The following is a 20,429-nucleotide window of genomic DNA, read 5'->3' as shown; positions in this document are numbered from 1 at the left end:
CCTTGGAGGCAGCGGCTTCCCTCACAGGCCCGGGGAGGCCAGGGGCGAGGCGTGGCCCTGGGGGTCTTTGCTCAGGTCCCACTGCAGGTGGGGGTGGCCGGCAGGCGCCTTCCTCCCCGGGTGCAGGGCCTCCCGCGCTCCTGCCGAGGACGGTGGCGGCTCTTCTTTCCTGCAATGCCCTCAGTTCCCAGCTCAGGACAGCCCTGTTAGGGAGCGTCCTTCCTCCTAATGATCTTAGTAATTTAGAGATGCCGTTTTCCCTCCGTGTTGTAACTAACCCAGATAATTTCGAATTTGGTGTATTTTGTTATGAAACAGGGTAGAAAAAAGGAGGTTCTCCAACCAGACACAGGCTGGTGGTGGGGCAGGGGGCTCCGTGGTCTCTGGCAGAGACAGATCCCAAGCCCCATTTTAATTCGAGGTCCACAGACGCCCTCGCCAGAAGGATGGTCTGGCTTGTGCTTTTTCCCCCAGCCCGTTCTCACTTTCCATTTAAATCTTTTTTTCTGAAGTTTCTTTCCCAATTCCAGAATTCTAATCCTTTTCCTCCCCTGACTTCCAAGGGAAAATTGGGGGGAAAAAACACCTTAATCATGCAGATAATTTTATGTCTTCACCATCCCAACTATTCCAATTCCAGCTGAGCTCCCAGGTCCACCTTCCTATAAATAAGGAGGCCTGAAGGCAAGGCCGTGAGGCGCGGCTGCCCGGGGCCTGGAAGCCAGCTCGGGTCAGCTCCCTTAAGAGCAATTTTTGTTTCCTGTTACAAACGCGCTGCAGCCAACACCCGAGGGGAGGTTTTGGCGTCGGGACAGATGGGCTTCGGGTGGAGGGATATACAATTTCAAAAGATTTGGGGGCGACGGGCTTTTGCCTAGAGCAGTGGGGATGGAGAATCGGAGATGATGGGAGATTTTCAGCCGACGGTGGATAAGATTTTCTTTTGCAGCCGGAGGGGGGGGTGGGGGGATACGTGGGAATGAAAAGGACAGTAGACGCGTATCTGGCTTTCGAGATGCTGAAACGCAGACTCAGAAGAGACACTACCTGCTTCCAGATCCCGACTGGCCTATGCGGGTGGACCCGACACAGCTCCTACCCAAACAAACCAGTTTTAACGGATACATTTTGGAGGAGCCGCGTTCACTGACAGCGTCCGCCCCGTGGTCCCCGAGGGTCAGGCCACAGCGGGACGCCCCAGGACTGCAGCTGCTTTGCTGGGAGAATAAGACAATGGGGGGGGGGCGGCTGGGGGTCTCCTTTTCCCCAACTCTATCGTGAAGGCGTAGGCCTGGGTTAGTTGTGAGATCCTCCTCACTTCCCGCCTAGCATGAAAGGTCGCAGGAACAGAAGGCTCTACAGTGAGGGGTTGTGCTCGTAACACGCGGGGCACACGGGGCGAGTGAAGGCGGGTGAGCAGGTGGGGGGTCGGTGGGTCCCAGGGCCAGTGTTGGGCCCGAGCCTCCCGCCGGCCTGTGTGGCAGCGTCCAGCCAGCGGCCGGTGGCCGACGTCGTTCAGCCTCAGCGCACTGGGCCGGACCCGGCGCGGCTGCCCAGGCCTGTGTGCACCGCTCGGCGCCAACGGGCACGGGCAGTGGCGGGCAGGGGACCCCGGCGGGCAGGGGACCCCGGCAGGCCCGGCACGGCTGCGGCTGCACCACAGCAGCTCGGCCGCCACCTCCACGCTGAGCACCGCCTCGGGCCCCAGCCGCACTGCATCTGACGTTACCAGGGATCTCCTAAAAACCCCAAACTACGGACATGTGGTCGGGCCCAGCCTCGCCAAACACGGCGATTGACCTCGCATGAGCCAAGGCCTGGGTGTTTGGGACCCTAATGCTCCCGGGCGACTGCGGCGTGGGACACAGGTGGGGACCCGGCTGCAAATTAACAGTGGGGAGGTTTAGCTTCCGAACAGTCACCTCGTGCCCGCCGGGGGCCCCCCACGCAGCCTGCTTTGTCCCCTCCTGTAGGCGACCAGGATATGCCCACGTCCGGGCCTCCTGTGCGAGGGAGACGTTTGGTGCACAGTCGCTCTCCAGGCCTTGGGACCTTGTAGCCTCCTAATCTCTGTGCTCTGTCCCCAAGCCGGAATAAGTCACCTGAGAAAGTGACACGGGCGTTTCTTTACTTATGCTCCAGAGATCTCACGAGGAGTATATAGGTCTTGCCTTATTACAAAACTAATTTCTGAAAAAGGAGAAAAGATCCCTGCCGAGACTCCCCTTCTGTCCCTCACTCTCCCTTTGCTGTCCCTCCTCTTGCTCTATGAAATGGGACTGATTTGGGGGTAATGCTGTGCAACAGCAACCACCAACATCTAATTTAATGATCTCCGTGGCGTCTTTTACACACCGACGTCCATAGAGGCAATAAAGAGTTAAACTCCTAGGTAACTGCAGAAACACTTTTAAAAAAAATTCTGGGCAGCCCCAGTGGCGCAGGGGTTTAGCGCCGCCTTCAGCCCAGGGCGTGATCCTGGAGACCCGGGATCGAGTCCCACATCGGGCTCCCTGCACGGAGCCTGCTTCTCCCTCCGCCTGTGTCTCTGCCTCTCTCTGAATGAATGAATAAATAAAATCTTTTTTAAAAAAATAAATAAAATAAATAAATAAAAAAAATTCTTAATGCCTTGCTGGGCTTTCTGATTAAAGATGCAAGCTCAAGTCGTGTGAAGGAGGGTGAGCACGTACCTCTAGTGGGTCATGTGGTCACTACTAAACACAGATTACGAAGGTCAACGATTTTATTGACTTTTCCCCAGGGTAGGCCTACCTATGAAACCGTATGTGTAATGCAATAAATTTTTTTAAGATTTTATTTATTTATTTATTTATTTATTTATTTATTTATTTATTCATTCATTCATTCATGAAAATACACAGAAGAGGAGAAGGAGAGAGAGAGGCAGAGACACAGGCAGAGGGAGAAGCAGGCTCCATGCAGGGAGCCCGACGTGGGACTCGATCCCGGGTCTCCAGGATCATGCCCTGGGCTGAAGGTGGCCCTAAACCACTGAGCCCCCCCGGGCTGCCCACAATAATCTTACCTTAATGTGAAATAGTAAGATTCTGTTTTCATCTGATGTTTTCTTTGTGACTTTCCAAAATCATTAAACCACCGTAAACGTGAGATCACACATGCTTAGCCCACCTTGAGCAAAATGGTTTTTTGGAGAGTGAGGTCGGGGTAGAGGGTTGGTGGGCTATTTGGAAGAGGAGTGGGAGGAATTTTAGGCAAGTCTTCCACCACAGCCCAGGCTGCACCCCAGAGCTTCCCCTCGGGGTGCCTTGGCACTGAATCTCGATGCTGTAATACTGGTCCCGCCGCCTGCGGGGCTGCTACCCGCACCAGATGTGTTGCCTCTGGCTGACGAGTCTCCGAAGCTTGCTCACCTCTGTATGCCGTGCAAATATGATCATTTTTCCTGTGTGTCAAAATGAGAAGAAGGGGCGAAGCACTGTTTAGATGGCGCTATCTTTTCAGAGTTTTATATTAGTATCATTAGAGTTTTTTGGGGGGTGGGATGGAGGGAGGTATATAACCTTGGATTATTCTAATAGAGAACCAAAAAAAAAAAAAAAACCCAAAGAATTCCCAACCATTTCCAAAGGTCATCCAATTTTAAGACATCCTTTTTAATTATGGAGGAATACAAAATTAGAGTTTGTTGTCCAAATTATATGATAGAGGGATGATGACTCTGCAGTACATTATAGTATCAAAAAACCTGGGCTTTCTCAGCTTGGAAGGGCTATTATTATGGATGATTCATTTAGGTCAGAGAAATCCCATTTCAGGGCATCCTTGAAAATATAATTAATATAACTGTACTCACGGATTTAGGAGCGCTTGGTACGCTTTCAGCTGCAAATAACGTCTTCTACACCAAAAAAGAAATTATGTCCTTCTTTCTCTTTTTCTAGGTTTATGTGTTGCTAGGTTTCACTTGAACTTTCCTTCAACCTTGAAAATAAATTGGGAAGAAGAAATATGTTTAGGGTGGAGACTGAAATAAGTAATGTAGAATTCCAAGTCGGGGTGAAAGTAAAATAATTCATCGGTTTGGGGACAGGATGTGGTATAAAGAGGAAGACGATGGGAAGGCTGTCCGGAAGCCAGAATTTGGGTTCGAATGCTAAAATTTTAGAACTTGAAACAACCTTAGACATTTTAAATGAGAAAACTGAGGGCCATAAAAGATCGTAGATTATAGTTCAAGGGTAGAGTGAAATTGCGTGTTTCAGCGGGAGACCTTCACAGACAGACGGCCCCGCCCTTCGGGCTGGGTGAGTCTCTCCGGTATTAATCCTGCTAAAATCCTGGGATTTTAAAGAGACATCTGGAAACGCCAGCGTTCCAGTTTGGCACCAAGAGGCTGCCTCCTTCCAAATATTTCCTCTTGAATCAAGTAACTGCTGCCCCACCTACTCCTCTTCGTCTTCTCTCCCGCCTGCCCGGCTCTCTCAAAAATGTTTCTCCCTTTGTATTTTTTCGCATACAGATCGCTTTTTCTTGAAAAGACCGAAACCTCTTCTGAAGCAAGATTTGGGTCTTCATCGTTGTCTTTTAGGACACGACGTAATACTTTGAACCTCCTAGTTGGTTATTAAATATTTGTTAAGTAGACAAACAAAAAAATGTCTAACAGCAAAGACCTGAAATCAATCCAAAAGTAAAAAACAAAGTGAAAACCACCCAAACAGGGAAAGGAGCAACGCAATGGGCTCGCACTTCCCTGTCACTGAGGCAGGGAGCGCGGCCGCCGGGACACCTGCAGGCCGGGCCCCTCCAGCCTCCCTGGAGGGTCAGCTGTTGGCCTCAGTGGATTATTCTAATAGAGAATGGCCTATCCCGGAGCATCCCGACCTTTGCCACTTGGCTTGCGACAACCACCGGTGCACAGGAAGCCTTGCTTTAGCTCCTTCTCCGCATGCGGGCTCCTCCCGGGCACCGTGGCAGATTCTCACCACTAAAGGGGTTTAAAGATGACAGAGTGACCGGGGACATTCATCTCCCTCCCGAGAGCACCTGGAAATGATGCTAAAGAAAAGGGAAAAAACCGCAGCGGACAAAAGAGACTGGAGACAGGACCTCCGTGGGGGGAAGGTCAGCCAGTGTCTAACTAGGGGCAAGTGCGTGCGGTGGTAGTGGGGTTAAGGGGCCGAGTTTAGGAGCAACTCGGGGGGGGGGGGGGCCCAGGAAGTGCCGGGAGGGGCGGGCCTGCGGGAGCCCGGGGGTGGGGGGTGGCCCGCGGCTCCCTCCCAGCCTCGGCCTGCACCGGCTCCCTGGCAGCAGCTCCTCAGGGCTGCTCCGGGTCACCAGGCCGCAGCCGCCAGGCCTGGCCCATGCCCCGGGACACTCCAGACCAGCCACAGAGCCGTGGCGTGGCCAAATGGACTATTTTATTTTTGCCTGGCACTCTAGAGTTTTCCAAAAGCCTCCCCAGGCCCGTCCTGCCATCTGAGGCCCAAGGGGTGTCGTGCTCCTCCAAGGCCCGGGCCGATGCGGCCCCTGCTGGGCCCACCCCAGGAAAGGTCCCGGCCAGCGGGGCTCAGCTCCGGGGGCCCCAAGGCCGTGCCAGGGCCCCAAGTCCTCATGCTCCCGGGCCGAGCCACCCTGAGCACCGGCGGACGAGCTAGGTGCCCGCTCGGGGCCAGCACCGGCCACAGGACCTTCTGCGCAGGTGATGTGGGTTCCAGCTTGGCTGTTCGCTGCGGTAGCTTCTGGCCGCTCGTGGAAACGGGGCCGCTGCAACCGAGGAACACAGTTGTCACCTTCTCTATCCTTCCTTAAACTTGAATTTAAACAGTTACCAGGGGCTGGTGGCACAGAGCTCTGGACTTACCCCGACGTTCGGGTCCAAGTTGCACTGGTTTCTGAGACGCAGGTGGAAGGCACTTCTCTAGATCTTCGTATTTAGTGTGGCCAAATTCATGCTCCCTCGGGATGACAGCACGTCCCTCTGTGCTCAGGTGCATTCACGCGGGCACAGCGACGCAACCCCGGGCTCCCTGGCCCGTGACCACGCACGCTCCTGCCAAGGTACGTGCTCCCAGGGACGGAGCTCCGGCCTGCACCGGGCCGCACACCAGAGCTGCTGAACCGGGCAGGGCGGCGCTTCTCTGCACGCCACGCGGCCACTGGCAGGGCAGTCACGTGAGAGGGCACACGCCATGACCCCGGGGTCCCGGGATCGAGTCCTGCGTCGGGTCCCCGCATGGAGCCTGCTTCTCCCTCGGCCTGGGTCTCTGCCTCTCTCTCTCTCTCTCTCTCATGAATAAATAATAAAATAAAATAAAATAAAATAAAATAAAATAAAATAAAATAAAACATACATAAATGGCACACGTCATAGGAAACTTGAGCAGCTCAGCCCGACCCGCGCTCCACCGCTGGGCTACAGCCTTAGCAGATCCTGCCGCTTGGAGCATCTCGAGGCCAGAAGCGGCTCAGAGACCAGCGAGGACGTGAGGGAGGAGGGTCTCTTCCACTCCCTTGGGTGTTAACTCCCCACGTTGCAAATCGGTGGAGCGCCTCGGCCTTATGCTCCCCTCGCTCTTCTGGGCCTTTGATAATCGTAAATAATTACGCCTCGATTTCCTTTTGAACTAAAGTAGCTTCACTTATGAATATCTGCTGCTTGAGTGCCTTCCTGCTTTCTCCTCTGACCTTTTCTTTCTTCCAGTTGCTTTTGTTTCCCCTTGAAGTCACCTTAAATTTCCAGCACTCCCTCGTCTCCTCCGTTGTAGCCGGTGACCTTGCTTCTGATTTCATGGGGATTATGGAAGCTCCTAGGAAAGTGCTCCTCTTCCAGCGTCACACCCGCGCCCCAGCCCTGGCGTGTCTCCCGGGTGCGCTCGGCTGCCCCCCGTGATGCGCCTCTGCCCCCCGAGCCCAGGCCCCCGCGGACACCTGCAGGCCCGGCTCTGCTGGGCGGCTGTGGGCTGCTGCTTCAGAAATGATTTTCTCTTTCCCATGACCCTTCCCTCCTCCGTCAGGCTTTTCCCATCCCCATTTTATGCTTCGCTTCCTAACCACACTCCTGCAAACGCGACAGCTCTTACTGGAACCTTCCTGACTGCAGATCCCCAGCCACCAATCCCCATCTCCACTTCCTTCTCCGTGAATTCCACAGCGGACTTCTCCGCGCTCAGTGACTCTACTTTTAGCCTCCGTTCTCATGGACCCGAGAAGGATATTTTGACTTCTCGTCAAAGAGGTGTGGTTTTTATCATTTGCATTTTTTTTTTTTTTTCAAAAACAAGGCAGTCCACAATGGACAGGAATCATTTAATGACTCTCCTTGTTTCTTGGGCAACTCATAACAGAAAGTAATGTTTTTCTAATCAGAAATGTATGTTAAAGACAAAAGTACCATAAGAGGAAGAAATGAAGACGTGAGCCCTGTACACGGGAAGGCGAGGCGACGTTGGGCCACAACACGGTCAATACATTCTGTGCCCTCCGTGCCCTTCACATCGATACAACAAAACATCCTCCTTACACCGCACGCTGCGCTCCCCCTCTTCCTTTCTGTTCCTTCTTGCATCGGAGCCTTTACGGAGGAATTTTAGGCGAGTACTCTGGATTGAAGTTGTTTTTTGCCGTAATAATTGAAATGTAATGAGTTTTTCATTCCTTCCGCTGTCTGTGTCCATCCTCCCCCCCAACCCTTAGTGAAGTAAGCTGATATGCATTTTTCCATGACTTTCTTCGTGCTCCTCTAATCATATACAAATATGTGCACCCCTGAGCCGAATGGGGTTTGTCTACACAGGGATCACTTTAGTTTTAAACATTGGCATCCTGTCCTATCTACCTCTCCCCATTGTGATATTCTCTCTTCGGTGGAGACATAACAGGAACTGACATGCTTCTAAGCGATGGTTGAGTGATATTCAACGGCACAGGTATGACCTCTTGAATCATTACCCTGATGGTGTCCCTTCTCTTTGTGTCCGCGTTTGTGAAACCACCACGAGCGCTACAATGAGTATCCCACGAAGACAGCACATTTCTCACTGTCTGTGTTTAATTTCAGTTTTTGTTTTATATATTTGAAGGTTATACTTCGGGAGTATAATGTGTGACGCCACCAGACATTTTCAGGTGACTGTTCCCTTGTATTTTATATAATTCTCTGCCGGCATCCATTACGGTGTTCGAAAGTCCCCGTCATCCTGATTCGTGTTCCTTTGTAGATGGTCTTTCTCTCTAATAGCCTTTAAGATTTTCTCTTTATCTTTGATGGATGTGCAGTTACATTAGAAAATGTCTGGCATGGATTCAGTTTTATTGGTGTTTCTTTGATACTCAGAAGCTGCTTTTAATCTGACGCCTACTCTCCCTCCGTGCAGGACAATTCTTAGCCACTTCTTCACCTATCGCTTCTCTACTACGTCCTCCTCTTCTCCCATAAAGCTTATCAGACAAATTTTGGAGCGTCTTAATATCTGATCCATCTCTCTTCTATTTTTTTAATTTCTTTGTCTCTGTGTTCCATGTTGAGTGAACCCCTCAATGCAATCTTCTAATATATTAATGTCTCCATTCTAGAGTTTTTCCCAGCTCTCAAGGTTTTCATTTCCATAATTTGATTGTTTTCTTTTTTGAAAGGTTTTAAATTCCAGTGAGTTAACCTACGGTGTAATATTAGTTTCAGGTATACAACACGGCGATTCAACACTTCCCCACAACAGCCGGTGCTCATCATGCCAAGTGGCCTCTTGAGTCCCTATCACCTCTTTGACACATCTCCTCATGCAGCTCCCCTCTAGAAACCATCACTTGGTTCTCTGTGGTTAAGTGTTGGCTTCTTAGTCGGCCTCTGTCTCTCTTTTTTTCCCTTTGCTCATTTGTTTTGTTTCTTAAATTCCGCATATGAGTGAGATCATATGGTATTTGTCTTTCTCTGACTGACTTACTTCCCTTAGCATGATACTCTGTGGCTCCATCCACATGCTGAAAATGTCAAGATTTCATTCCTTTGTATGGCTGCGTAATATTCCATCGTGTGTGTGTGTGTGTGTGCATGTATTTCCACAATTTGGTTATTGTAGATGCAGCTGCTATAAACACTGGGGTGCATTTATCCCTTCAAATTAGTACTTTTGTATCCCTTGGGTGAATACCCAGTAGTGCAATTCCTGGATTGTAGAGTAGCTCTATTTTTAACTTCTTGAGTGGCTTCATTACTCTTTTCCACGGTGGCTGCACCAGCTTGCATTCCCACCCACAGTGTTGAGGGCTCCCCTTTTCTCCACATCCTCACCGACACCCGTTGTTTCTTGTGTTGTTGGTTTTAGCCATTTTGACAGATATGAGGTGGGATCTCATTGTGGTTCTGATTTGTGATGATCCGTGATGATGAGCATCTTTTCAGGTATCATCTATCTGTTGGTTCATTTCCAAGATTTTAATGTATTTCTATAGGTCTTCAGTTCTTATTTCATCAATGCCTGATTTTGTTATAAGAATTGTTTATATTACATGGATTTCTGACATAAAAATAAGTATTTTACAATTGCAATGATAAATATGATAACCAAAGGGTAAATGTTTACTTCTATATATGGACGCAACATTGTATGAGAGAATGCCTCCTGTTTACCTGGAGCCCACCTGCTAGTGTACCAACCCATTCCACACAGAGCTTTGATCTCAGAAACCTGGATCTTCTGAGTAATATGGCACTTTCCATTCCAGGCTTTTCTACTAGGGTCATTGCTCAGTTCACCTGACAAATCTAAAATTTTCATCAGGTAAAAATTGGAATTCATCACATCAGTCCATCAAGCCTTTTCCAATTCAATTCACAAAACTATGATATATCTTAGACTGCTTTATGCTCACATACTATAAATACTTGCTGATGTCAAAGTTATTTAGATTTAATTCTTTAATATTCAGTTCTGTCTTCTTACAAAATCCCTACATTTTCAACCATTATGATTTAGTAACGGCAAATGGCTGTTTTACTCCGTCCACGTGAGTATCTCTTGTTTTTCTGTATTCAGATTAGAATTACATTCCAAGTAATAGGATTATGCTGCCTCCCATAAAGCGTTACAGACCTTGGATTTAACCATGACGGTGTTCAGGGAATAAGGACACAATTAAATGACACGAATAGTACAGTAAAGTTGCTTTCTCGAAGTTGAGAGGCTGCCGCTTGAGAGACTCATGTTAACTCAGGGCTTCCTGGATGTTATCTCCCCACTTCAGATGAAAAGACATTCAGGGCATTGTTCTCTCTTTGGCATTGGTGCCAAGAGTCTGCATATTTCTTTCTCATGAGAGTGATGGGAAACCTAATACAATTTGGGGAATTGAGTCATTTTGCCTCAAAACCTGCTCAACTCACTAAAGTCTTTGAAAGACATGACTTGGATTCTGAAGAGCAAACTAACTAGAATGGGATATTTCAGTGTTTGATCATTGCTCAGGTTACAGGACACCCGAAAAACTCAATTTCCTACTGTTTGCAATAGTTTTTGAAAGCTGCTGCTTCCTGATAACTTCCTACAATCATTCTGTGATTCAAAAGTTATATACACAAAGAAGACAAACACAGATGACAGAAGTTTATTTCCAACTTTTAGATCTCATGAAGAGAGACACTTTGAAAGCCTGAAACACAAATGCACGTTTTAGTAAATGACACTCAATGAAATGGAAGATATCATTATTCGCTATAAAATACTCCATGATCCTCTTACAGATCATACTCAACCTTATCTTTGGTTCATTGAGAGTTTACTTAAAACCATACCAGCGAAGCCCAAAAAAGCACTGAAGTCATACAAGAGCTTGGCTAATAATTTAATCACATGATTAGGTGCCTGAGGGGTCTGAGTTTCTTGGAAATTTTGTATTGAGTGAGAACTCAGGAGGGTTCCATAACATGACAACCTGCTGATTCAGCGTCCTGTTCTCTACGATCTATTCCTTCATTCACCAACTTTGCTGTCAACCGCCACAAATGCATTAATAAATACCAATAGCAAGTGTACATGAAGAACAAAATTAACACATTTATGATTTTTTTTCTAGAAAAGTAATGGATCTACAAAATGATACTGTAATGTGAAGGAATAGATTTCATCTTCCTTGGTGGAAAAATGTCTATTATTGAAAACCAGGTTTCCCAAAGTATGGTATATTGTGCTACCGAGAGAAAGCACCAAGATTTTGGGGCTAAATGAATAGTTACTTAATTATTTATTCACTTAGTTTCTATATGGATAATTATTCAAGTGGTCATTAAATACAGGGAATTTTGTGAGGGGGGGATGTGAATGGCAGAGGTCTGAGAGACTGCGGTGTGGGTGTTTTTAAATAACAAAAGATGATCTCCTGTGGAGGAAGGAGAGACCAAAGGAGGATTTTAGCAGGAAATTTTAAAAGAATAGGTCACAGAAAAGGGGTGCATCTGGAGTGCTGGTAGGGGTGGGCTGGGTATAAGGAGGCTTCTTTTCCATAAAACTCATTCTGGAAACTGTTAGGTTTTCTTTTTTAATGATGGGCAGGGAAAATTAAAGGCAGCAGAGCCAGGCAGCAGGTTCGAGAGTGCTCTAATGGGGTGAGGAACCACCCCGGAGGTGAGGACCGCCTGAGCAGCCCGGGGGGGGGGGGGGGGGGGGGGGGGGGGGGGGGCGCCTAGCGGTGGGGGGGGCAGGGAGGGGGCCAGGGAGTGGTGGGGGGTCAGCCCTTCCTTACAGTGACCACAGAGGCCCCAAGACAGGTGGCCTCGGCCCGGCCGTCCTGCTCTGGTCCCCAGGGCTGCGTGGATGCAGGGAGAGAAGGAGCCATTCTTTAGACTCGGAGATGCTGACCGTCGGCAGGTCATCCCGAGGGGCCGCGGCGTGGGGAAGGGGGCGCGAGGGACCCCGGAGGCTGCGGGGGGACATCGAGCACACGCGGAGTGGCCCCTGGGTCAGACTCCGGGACGCGGGGGGCCCCCCTCCCTGGTAGCTGCTCCGTGTCAACGGCGAGGGGGCTAATGGTGCTCGCCGCCGCTGGATCCCCGATTGTCTCACCTCGAGTTGCTTGCACTGCTACGCAGGGGCGGAGGGGGGGGAGTGCAGAGGGTGCGGGTGCAGACGGTGCAGGTGCAGACGGTGCAGGTGCAGGTGCAGACAGTGTCGGTGCAGACGGTGCAGCTGCAGGTGCAGGTGCAGACGGTGCGGGTGCAGACGGTGTGGGTGCAGGTACAGGTGCAGACTGTGGGTGCAGGTGCAGGTGCAGATGGTGCAGACGGTGTGGGTGCAGGTGCGAATGCAGGTGCAAGTGCAGGTGCAAATGGTGCAGGTACGAGGGCAGGGTGCAGGTGCGAGTGCTGGTGCAGGCGGTGCGGGTGCGGGTGGGGGTGCAGATGCAGGGACAGGAGCCGAAGAGGGCGGAGGCCAGGGCTGGTGGCCCTTCTGCAGACGGACGCGCAGAGCTCAGGTTGCTGACCGCCCGAGAAGGTTCTGCGAGCGTCCTGTGTGCACCACCACCTGCGCTAACCCGCACCTCGCGCTCGCCTCGCGTTCACTTCCTGTGTTGGCAGCGCTCTGAAGTCTTTCTTTACCTTCCTGGGCCTGGTCCTCAGTTTCCCCCCCGAAGCTCTGGTAACAGGACAGGTTGAAATCGTCTTCACATTGCCGCTACCATCACTGTCGGGGCCGCCTGTCCCTGCGTCTGTCCCTGGACGGTGGTCCTGCCTCACCTCCCCGCAAGCACACCAGGCAGATTGGACTACGGTCCATCCTCATGTATTATGACCTTATCTTAACTTGACTGCATCTGCAAAGACCCTATTTCCAAATAAGGTGGCGTCCCATAGATAGCGGGGTTCGGACCTCTCCGTGTCTTCTGTGGGAACACACTTGAACCTGTCAGAGTCATCTTGCCGCTGACATCCCCGTGCATGTGAAGAGCTCGGCGTCCTCTCCTGCGGTGAAGTGGACTCATGTACTGTATGCGACGCTCGAATGTGAAACCCCTCATTTCCTTCGGAGGGAATGTGATAGAAGGTATCAGAATGAGGGCTGTGCCCCCAGATCCCAGACTAGACATCTGTCCTGAAGTCACCGTTGGGTGTGCGGCAGAGGAACCTTCCCCGGGTACTTCGTATTGCACGGAGAGTAATTAGGTTTCTCCCCAAGACTCCTGTAGTGGGGAAACCCTTTATTCATCCAGCCAACATGAAAGGAGAGCGCTCTTTGTCTCGGGCACTGCACTAGATGCTAGGGACACAGAGGGGAGTAAAACGCTCTTTTTTCCTTGCTCTAGTTGGAGGAAAAGGCTAACAAACAGATTGCAATGTGAGAGGCGCTAGAATGGAAGGGTATGCAGAGGACCACGAGCCTTTAGGACCCACATTTACTAGTAGGGGAAGGGATGTCTTGAAAGGTAGTTTTTAAGATGGGACGACATGATTTTAGCGGCAGACAAGACAGAGAGAACAGCAAGTGCTGGGCGCGTGCATATCAAATGTGAGCGATGTGCCTGGGATCCGAGGAAGAATGGAGGAAACCACCCGCGTCAAGTTGGAAACGCACCGTCAAACCAGAAAAGCTCCTAGAATTCTTGTCTATGGAATTTAAAATTGATTTCCCAGGTCATGGAAACCTTTTAAAACACCCAAAACCGGGGGGAAGTCACGATCCTATCTGTGTCTCAGGAAGAAAGCCACGGCAGCGTGAGGCCTAGAGCAGGGCCTGGGGACACGGAGGCCCCTTGGAGGTTCCAGGCCTGAGCGGGCGGGATGAAGGTCTGGATTCGAACCAGTGTGGGGAGCAGCGTGTGGCTTCTACGCACAGCCGGGTGGTAGGGATCGAAGGACTTGGTGGCGGCCTGGAAATGGAGGGCAAGAGGAGGGGATGAAGGATCTGCGGCCACCGGGGTTAATGCCCCTAGTCACCCCGAGAGAGAGAGAAAGGATAGAGAAGGGCACACGTTTCTTTTTTTTTTTTTTTAATTTTTTTAAAATTTTTATTTATTTATGATAGTCACAGAGAGAGAGAGAGAGAGAGGCAGAGACATAGGCAGAGGGAGAAGCAGGCTTCATGCACCGGGAGCCCAAAATGGGATTCGATCCCGGGTCTCCAGGATCGCGCCCTGGGCCCAAGGCAGGCGCCAAACCGCTGCGCCACCCAGGGATCCCGGGCACGCGTTTCTATTAGGGCAAGAAAATGAGCTCATTTGAAGAGAATAGGTGGGAGAATGAGAATAAGAGTTCAGGGTGATCAAATCTAAACTCCAGCTCAGACGAAAGCCAGCAAAGAAAGGACTTAGAAACGTGTGTCAGTTAGACCCGGGTTATGGTGTAACCGCTATCAAAGTAATCCTGGTTCTTCATCACTTGGCGAAGGTGCATAACCTGCCCCCCTTCCCTCCGCCCTCTCCGTCTGTGTGTGTGTGTGTGTGCATGTGCGTGTGTGTGTGCGTGTATGTGTGTGTCTCACTCGCAGGAAAAGCCAAACTGAATGTCCTTTGTATACTCTTGCAAAGTCACTCCCATGCCCACTGGGCGGTCAGTACCCCCCGCCCCCCCCCGTGGTCCTGGCCCGGCCGTGGCGGCAGGTGTGCTTGGGCTGCAAGCCGAAGGCTCGCTCGGGGCGGTCAACTATCAGCCGCTCCCTTCAAGGAAGTGGTTCTCAGCAACTTCCACAAGTGCTACTTCAAATGCTCCCTCAGTGATCTGAGATGCATCGTCCAGCTTCCGTTCTGGGTTTAAGCAGAATGGGAGGCCCTCACGTGACCATATTCCCGGCACCTCAGCCCACCAGGCTCTGTCACCCACAGACAGTAAGCGCCTTAAGGGGAGAGGCTGTGCTGCCGCCTCACTAGCTGTTGCTGACGGGTTGTTAGATGTTCTTACTCTTCCGTTTCTACTCCAGCTGAAAGTCCAAAGACTCAAAAAAAAAAAAAAAAAAAAAGCTAAGTACTATTTTTAAAAAATATTTTTGTCTATTTATTCATGAGAGACACAGAGAGAGACACAGGCAGAGGGAGAAAGAGGCTCCATGCAGGGAGCCCGATGTGGGACTCGATCCCGGGGCTCTAGGATCACGCCCTGGGCCAAAGGCAGTCCTAAACCACTCAGCCACCCGGGCTGCCCTAAGTACTTTCACATAAGGTTTCTGTTGGGTCCTCAGGACAGAGAGAAAGGCGCTATCTGGACTTGGGACAGGGCTATGAAGAACTGAGTCACTCCACCTTGGAAAGTAGGGATTTTTAAATTAAATGTGGTAAATCAAATGTACACATCTTTCCTTGCTTCCTACCCCCCCCCCCCCGCCCCGGAAATCATGCTAACATAGAAATAAAATATTTTTAAAATGGATGTAAACCACAGAGGCCAGAAGGATATGAGCTGAACGTCACAGAAGACACAGGATAACCAGATGTTCTGGGGAGATGGAAAGAAGTCGGATACCTGGGAACTATGAGGGGAGGACATGGAACAGCGTGGCGGCGCTGGTGAGAAGGTGAGAAGGAACCGGGAAATTCCCCACGAGAACCCCACAAGTGCATCCCTGTAGTTCAGGGCATGTACTGGGGCTGAACAAAGAAAGATTGGGACTCTGTGTAAGGAGCAACCACACTCTCAAGCCCTTTTTCCTAGTGGACCAGGTAGGCAGCCACCCTGCCTCCAACCCTAGCAAAGCCACCATTTAGGGCTGTAAGCTTCCAGCAGAGGTGGAAGCTAGGGATTGTGCGACCTGTCTGATTTACGTCATTAAACTGAGGATATTTTTGTCTCTCTGTTGGAAAGTGTGGAGCCAAATTAGTAATATAACAGGGGCACAAAATAGTAAGTAAGTAAAAATCGAATCTATTAACTTCGGGAAAATGAAAACAGTGTAAGAAAGAAAATGGTAATAAACATTACGACGTGAATGGCAGTTACCTACTTACAGTAATATAAACTCTGGATATAAATCGAAGGAAAAAAATATTAGGCTTTTATTTTAATTCGAATCTGTTACCATACAGTGTGATGTTGGTTTTGGGTTACGACACAGTGATTCAGCAATGCCATACAACACCCAGTGCTCATCATGACAAGCTCGAGCCTTAATCCTCATCACCTGTTTCACCCATTCTCCCCGCCACCACCACCTCCCCTTTGGTAACCGCCAGTTTGTTCTCTGTAATTAAGAGTCTGTTTCTTGATTTCTCTCTCTTTTTCCCTTTGCTTGTGTGTTTTGTTCCTTAAACTCCACATGTGAGTGCATTCATATAGTTTTTGTCTTTTTCTGACCGACTTATTTCGCTTGGCATAATACTCTCCATCCACGTTGTTGCAAATGGCAAGATTTCATTCTTTTTTTTTATGACTGAATAATATTCCATTGGATCAATGTAGCACATGTTTATCCATTGATCAGCTGACGGACACTTGGGCTGCTTCCGTGATGTGGCAGTGGTAAATAATGGTGCTATGAGCGTAGGGTGTGCATGTGTCCCTTTTGATCAGTGTAGACCCTGAATATCAATCAAACAAAATTATTTTATTTTATTTTATTTTATTTTATTTTATTTTATTTTATTTTATTTTTTTTTAACAAAATTATTTTGAAAACTAAATTGAAAGAGGAACAAAGGGGAAATATTTGAGAGTGGAGGATGAAGTGGAATAGAATAGCTAAATTCTCATCTTCTACGGTTGGAAGTCATTAGATTATGTCTAACGGTGGAGAATCCTGAAGCGGAAATATAAGCATGATTTAGGTGCTCTCAGTGAACTAAATGTAATTGCCTGTGATGATTTTGAAAGCATGCGATGTATTGCTTTGATAGCTTTGAGTAATAATTACAAAAAACAAAGTAGGAAGAGTTTGTTTTGTAATTTCTGACCAAAGAAGAGAAAGAAGGATTGAAGAAGGAAGGAAAGAGAGTGAAGACGGGATTGAGCAACAAAGTGCGAGTCTTTGTTCCGAGGACCAGGGCTTTGAAATGTAATTTTACTTTCTGAGGACCGAAGCCATTGTGCAGGCACACGGCTTGGACACTGAACCCTGACACTCCCTGCCACCCACCCGGGTTACCGTGCACAGTGTAGACTCCAGGTTGCCGGTACCGCACTGCTCCTTGTTTCCGCCGGCAGGCCTCATGGTTCCCGGGGTCTCTTGCCTAAGCAAATAGATGAATTGTTACAGGAACGTCCCAGGTAAGAACCACCTGCTCTTCAATAGAAAACAGTAAGAGCCTCCTGGAATTGCTTGCCTCAATTCTCGCTCTTCCCAGCACTCCTAGGTTGCTAAGTCATGATCCCTGCCCACGAAGAACCAGCCCAACGCCCAAACGGAAAGAACCACCGAAGCCAAACGTCCGCCTCCCCACGACTTCCATCCCTGCCTTCCTGCTCCGAGGTACCGGCCCCGCTCTGTGGAGGTCCGTCCTCCTTGCCACGGCACGAGTAGGCTCGGCTTACCCTTGTGGACTGGCCGCGACGGTGATACCCGGGCGGCCAGTGCTCCACTGTCTGTTGTACCTCTTTGTTTTGTGATGTTTGGGTTTTCCACTGCCGCCGTATAATCTTTTCTCCAGAAAGCCTCATTGGAGCCACGCAGGGCTCTGTCTGCGTTTTCTGTGACCTGAGGCAACTCGGTGTGGAGCAGGGACAACACGTGCGGGACAGTAAATCATCCTAAATCAGGCTGACTGAGCAGAAGCGGCAGCTTGGAAGCAGAGCCATCACGGACAAAGGCTCTCCCCTTGACCAGACCTCAGCCAGGCCCTCCCAGCCCTCTGCAGCCGGCGTCCCCGCCTCGTCAGGTTGGTGAGAATCCCTCCACCCTCGACACCTGATCCAGTTCCTCGCCCCCCACGTGTCATGTCTAAGTGCTCGACCTGCCTTTAGCAAGAATCCTATTAATGGGTTAGGAATCCTCCTCCCTTTGATGCCTCCTCTTAGCCGTTTTCCATCCACTGATCCCCTTCCTGACAGTCGGCTGTAAATCTCCAGCTGTCTCTGCTCTATTTGGAGTTTAGCTTAATCTCTCTCTCTAATTGCAGTCGCCTTGACTGAAGTCGTCTCTGCAGTTTTTTTTTTTTTTCGTCTCTGCAGTTTTAACAAGGGCCAGAATAGTGTCTTCTGTAACACCGCAAAGAGCCCACGAGGAGCCATCACCCGACTCCCATGGAGAAGCCCAGACGTCCCGCACGTTGCGGGCTAAGGGATGGATGCATCTCCTCTGAAGTAGGGTGAATGTGGCTAATACCTGGAGAGCACAGGGCGAGGCCCCCACTGAGCGTGATCTTTACGCCCATCCCGGGGGTCGGCAGGAGTCAGCAGCGTGCGGCTGGGTGGCAACAAAGGCCGTTCCCGGGCATTTCCATCAGTTGAGAAAAGTTAGTTACACGACACGACAGAAACTCTACTGCGTGAACTCTAAATCCAACTAGTGGAAGGCAAGGGGGAAAGGCATACGAAAAAACCTTTTCTTGTCTTGAGAGAAAAATACGGAAACACAGATTATTGCTTTTAAGTGGGTTTGAGAGATAACCTGGCGTAATTCCCTCATCCTCCTTTAGCTGAGGCCCAGGGAGCAAGTTGAGTAGCGGACGGTGGTGTCCGGGCTAGAGCAACATCCGGCCTCAAATCCTGTTATCTTTCTACCACACTCACTACCTCCCTATTAGTTTTTCTAGACAATTTCTTGTGAATTATTCTCTCAAGAATGAAGAAGACTGAGTTGCTTAAAGATAAGGCCTAATCCTTACAGTTGTTTACATGAACTCCGATGCCTGGCACCGTGCGGAGCTCGTAAATCATCTCCGCAAAGGTTCAGGAAATTGATTTTCCGTCCTGCCAGCCACCTGCACGGACTCTGATAGATCCAGGGTAGGTGGCAAGGCCCACGGCAGGGGGTATTAGTGAATTATGGTTGCCTGTTTCTGACCGTGCCACTCATTCCTTTAAAAAGAAAGAAAAATGGAATGAGATTCACGATGAGGTGACTCTGTACAATATTCTTGTCATTCAGGACACACTAAATCAAAGGGAAAGAGAAACTAAAGCGCACAGGGTACAGGTTGCTGTTCCAGAATTCTCCGAGTTCTCTGCCCGACGAATGCAGCTTCTGAGGAGAGGAGAGGAAAAAAAAAAAAAAAAAAAAAAGGAGAGGAGAGGACGGGCGCCCCCAGGCCTCAGCGGCCAAGGAGAACGGGCCCATCAGCTCCCCGCTCTTGAAAACCCGAACTAGGGGAGAAGCCATCTGCCAACTGCTTGTGAGTGCAAGGAGCAGCGAGAGGGCACACTGGGAAACACGAGCAAGGGGCGCGGGTGGGGGTAGGGCCAAACCACACGCAAGCCGCAGCGGGAGGAGCCGAACGACAGCCAAGCAGAGGACGCGGGGTCAGCAGAGAGGAGGATGGACGGGAGCCCAGAGAGCAGCGACGTGGCACCGCGGCCACCGCCCTGCACCTGGTGTGGAAAGCAGGTGCAGCTTGTTTAGCAGGTTGCCTTCATTTTAATGGATCTTCAGGGAACTTTCCATTTCGCCCAACACACCTTCACAACAGTTCCTCGCTTTACTTGGACTAGCTCAAGTCATATTATTATTATTATTATTATTATTATTATTATTATTATTATTATTTTTGCAACAAACAAATCTAGGTGAGACAAGGGCTAAGGACACACTCCGTTAGGCCTTTCAAGGCACTGTTTTTTTTTAACCCTCTTAACACACTTGCAAGTTGGGTACAATTACCCCCAACTTAGAATATGAAAACAAAGCTAAATTAGGAAATTTGTTGATTTGTTGAGATTCACCTAGCTACTGTGAGTCCCAGAGCTGAAAATCAAGCCCAAGACTGCCTGGCCAAAGATTTTTTTTTTTTTTTACCACTTTTCTTTTTAAAAATAAGACAGAAAACAAAATAAGTCTTAAAAACCTTGGGATCCCTGGGTGGCACAGCGGTTTGGCGCCTGCCTTTGGCCCAGGGCGCGATCCTGGAGACCCGGGATCGAATCCCACGTCAGGCTCCCGGTGCATGGAGCCTGCTTCTCCCTCTGCCTGTGCCTCTGCCTCTCTCTCTCTCTCTCTGTTTGACTATCATAAATAAATAATAAAAAAAAAAAATTTAAAACCCTCTTTGCCCAAAGTTGGTAAATACCGTTACGTTCCACATATTCGAAGATAGTACATTTAGGTAGTTTTGCTTTTTAGTTCCTTATTTTTTCATGTGGGTAGTTTTAATAGATGGGGATTTAAGTCAAAGAAAAAAAAAACAAAGAAGGAAAGAAAAGAGAAAAGAAAAGACAAAAAAGAGTGTCTTTAACTTTGACCCAAAACGACTTTTAAAAGTAAAATACTTGAATAAGAAAAATGAGTTTAACTGACCTTTGTGTTTTTTGAAGTGTGTGTTTTTGGCTTTTCAATGTAAATGCATGATTTCTAAGATACACGTGATACGTAAGGAATAGT

The 20,429-nt window shown here is 49.4% G+C and overlaps 2 long non-coding RNA genes across 6 annotated transcripts; one reads left to right on the top strand and one right to left on the bottom strand.

Annotated features, from left to right (window-relative positions):
- Positions 1 to 3,154: 3,154 nt before the first annotated feature.
- LOC140609414 (uncharacterized) lies at positions 3,155 to 4,294 on the bottom strand. The gene is made up of 2 exons (XR_012011246.1): positions 3,839 to 4,294; positions 3,155 to 3,427 (listed from the first exon to the last, which is right to left on the bottom strand). It is a non-coding gene; the product is annotated as an uncharacterized lncRNA (long non-coding RNA).
- A 12,485-nt stretch (positions 4,295 to 16,779) lies between these two features.
- On the top strand, positions 16,780 to 20,063 carry LOC140608566 (uncharacterized). 5 transcript variants are annotated; one of them, XR_012010543.1, is made up of 4 exons: positions 16,780 to 17,164; positions 17,242 to 17,772; positions 18,065 to 18,841; positions 18,984 to 20,063. It is a non-coding gene; the product is annotated as an uncharacterized lncRNA (long non-coding RNA). The 5 variants fall into 5 exon arrangements; XR_012010546.1 differs by having other exon boundaries at positions 16,782 to 17,164; positions 17,242 to 17,413; positions 17,545 to 17,772; positions 18,065 to 20,063; XR_012010545.1 differs by having other exon boundaries at positions 16,789 to 17,164; positions 17,242 to 17,388; positions 17,545 to 17,772; positions 18,065 to 20,063.
- The last annotated feature ends 366 nt before the right edge of the window (positions 20,064 to 20,429 follow it).

Source organism: Canis lupus, chromosome 18 (genome assembly GCF_048164855.1).
Source record: "Canis lupus baileyi chromosome 18, mCanLup2.hap1, whole genome shotgun sequence".
NCBI classification, from domain to species: Eukaryota; Metazoa; Chordata; class Mammalia; order Carnivora; family Canidae; genus Canis; species Canis lupus.
Note: the sequence above shows the minus strand (reverse complement) of the source record. Positions and strands in the feature narration are given on the sequence as shown.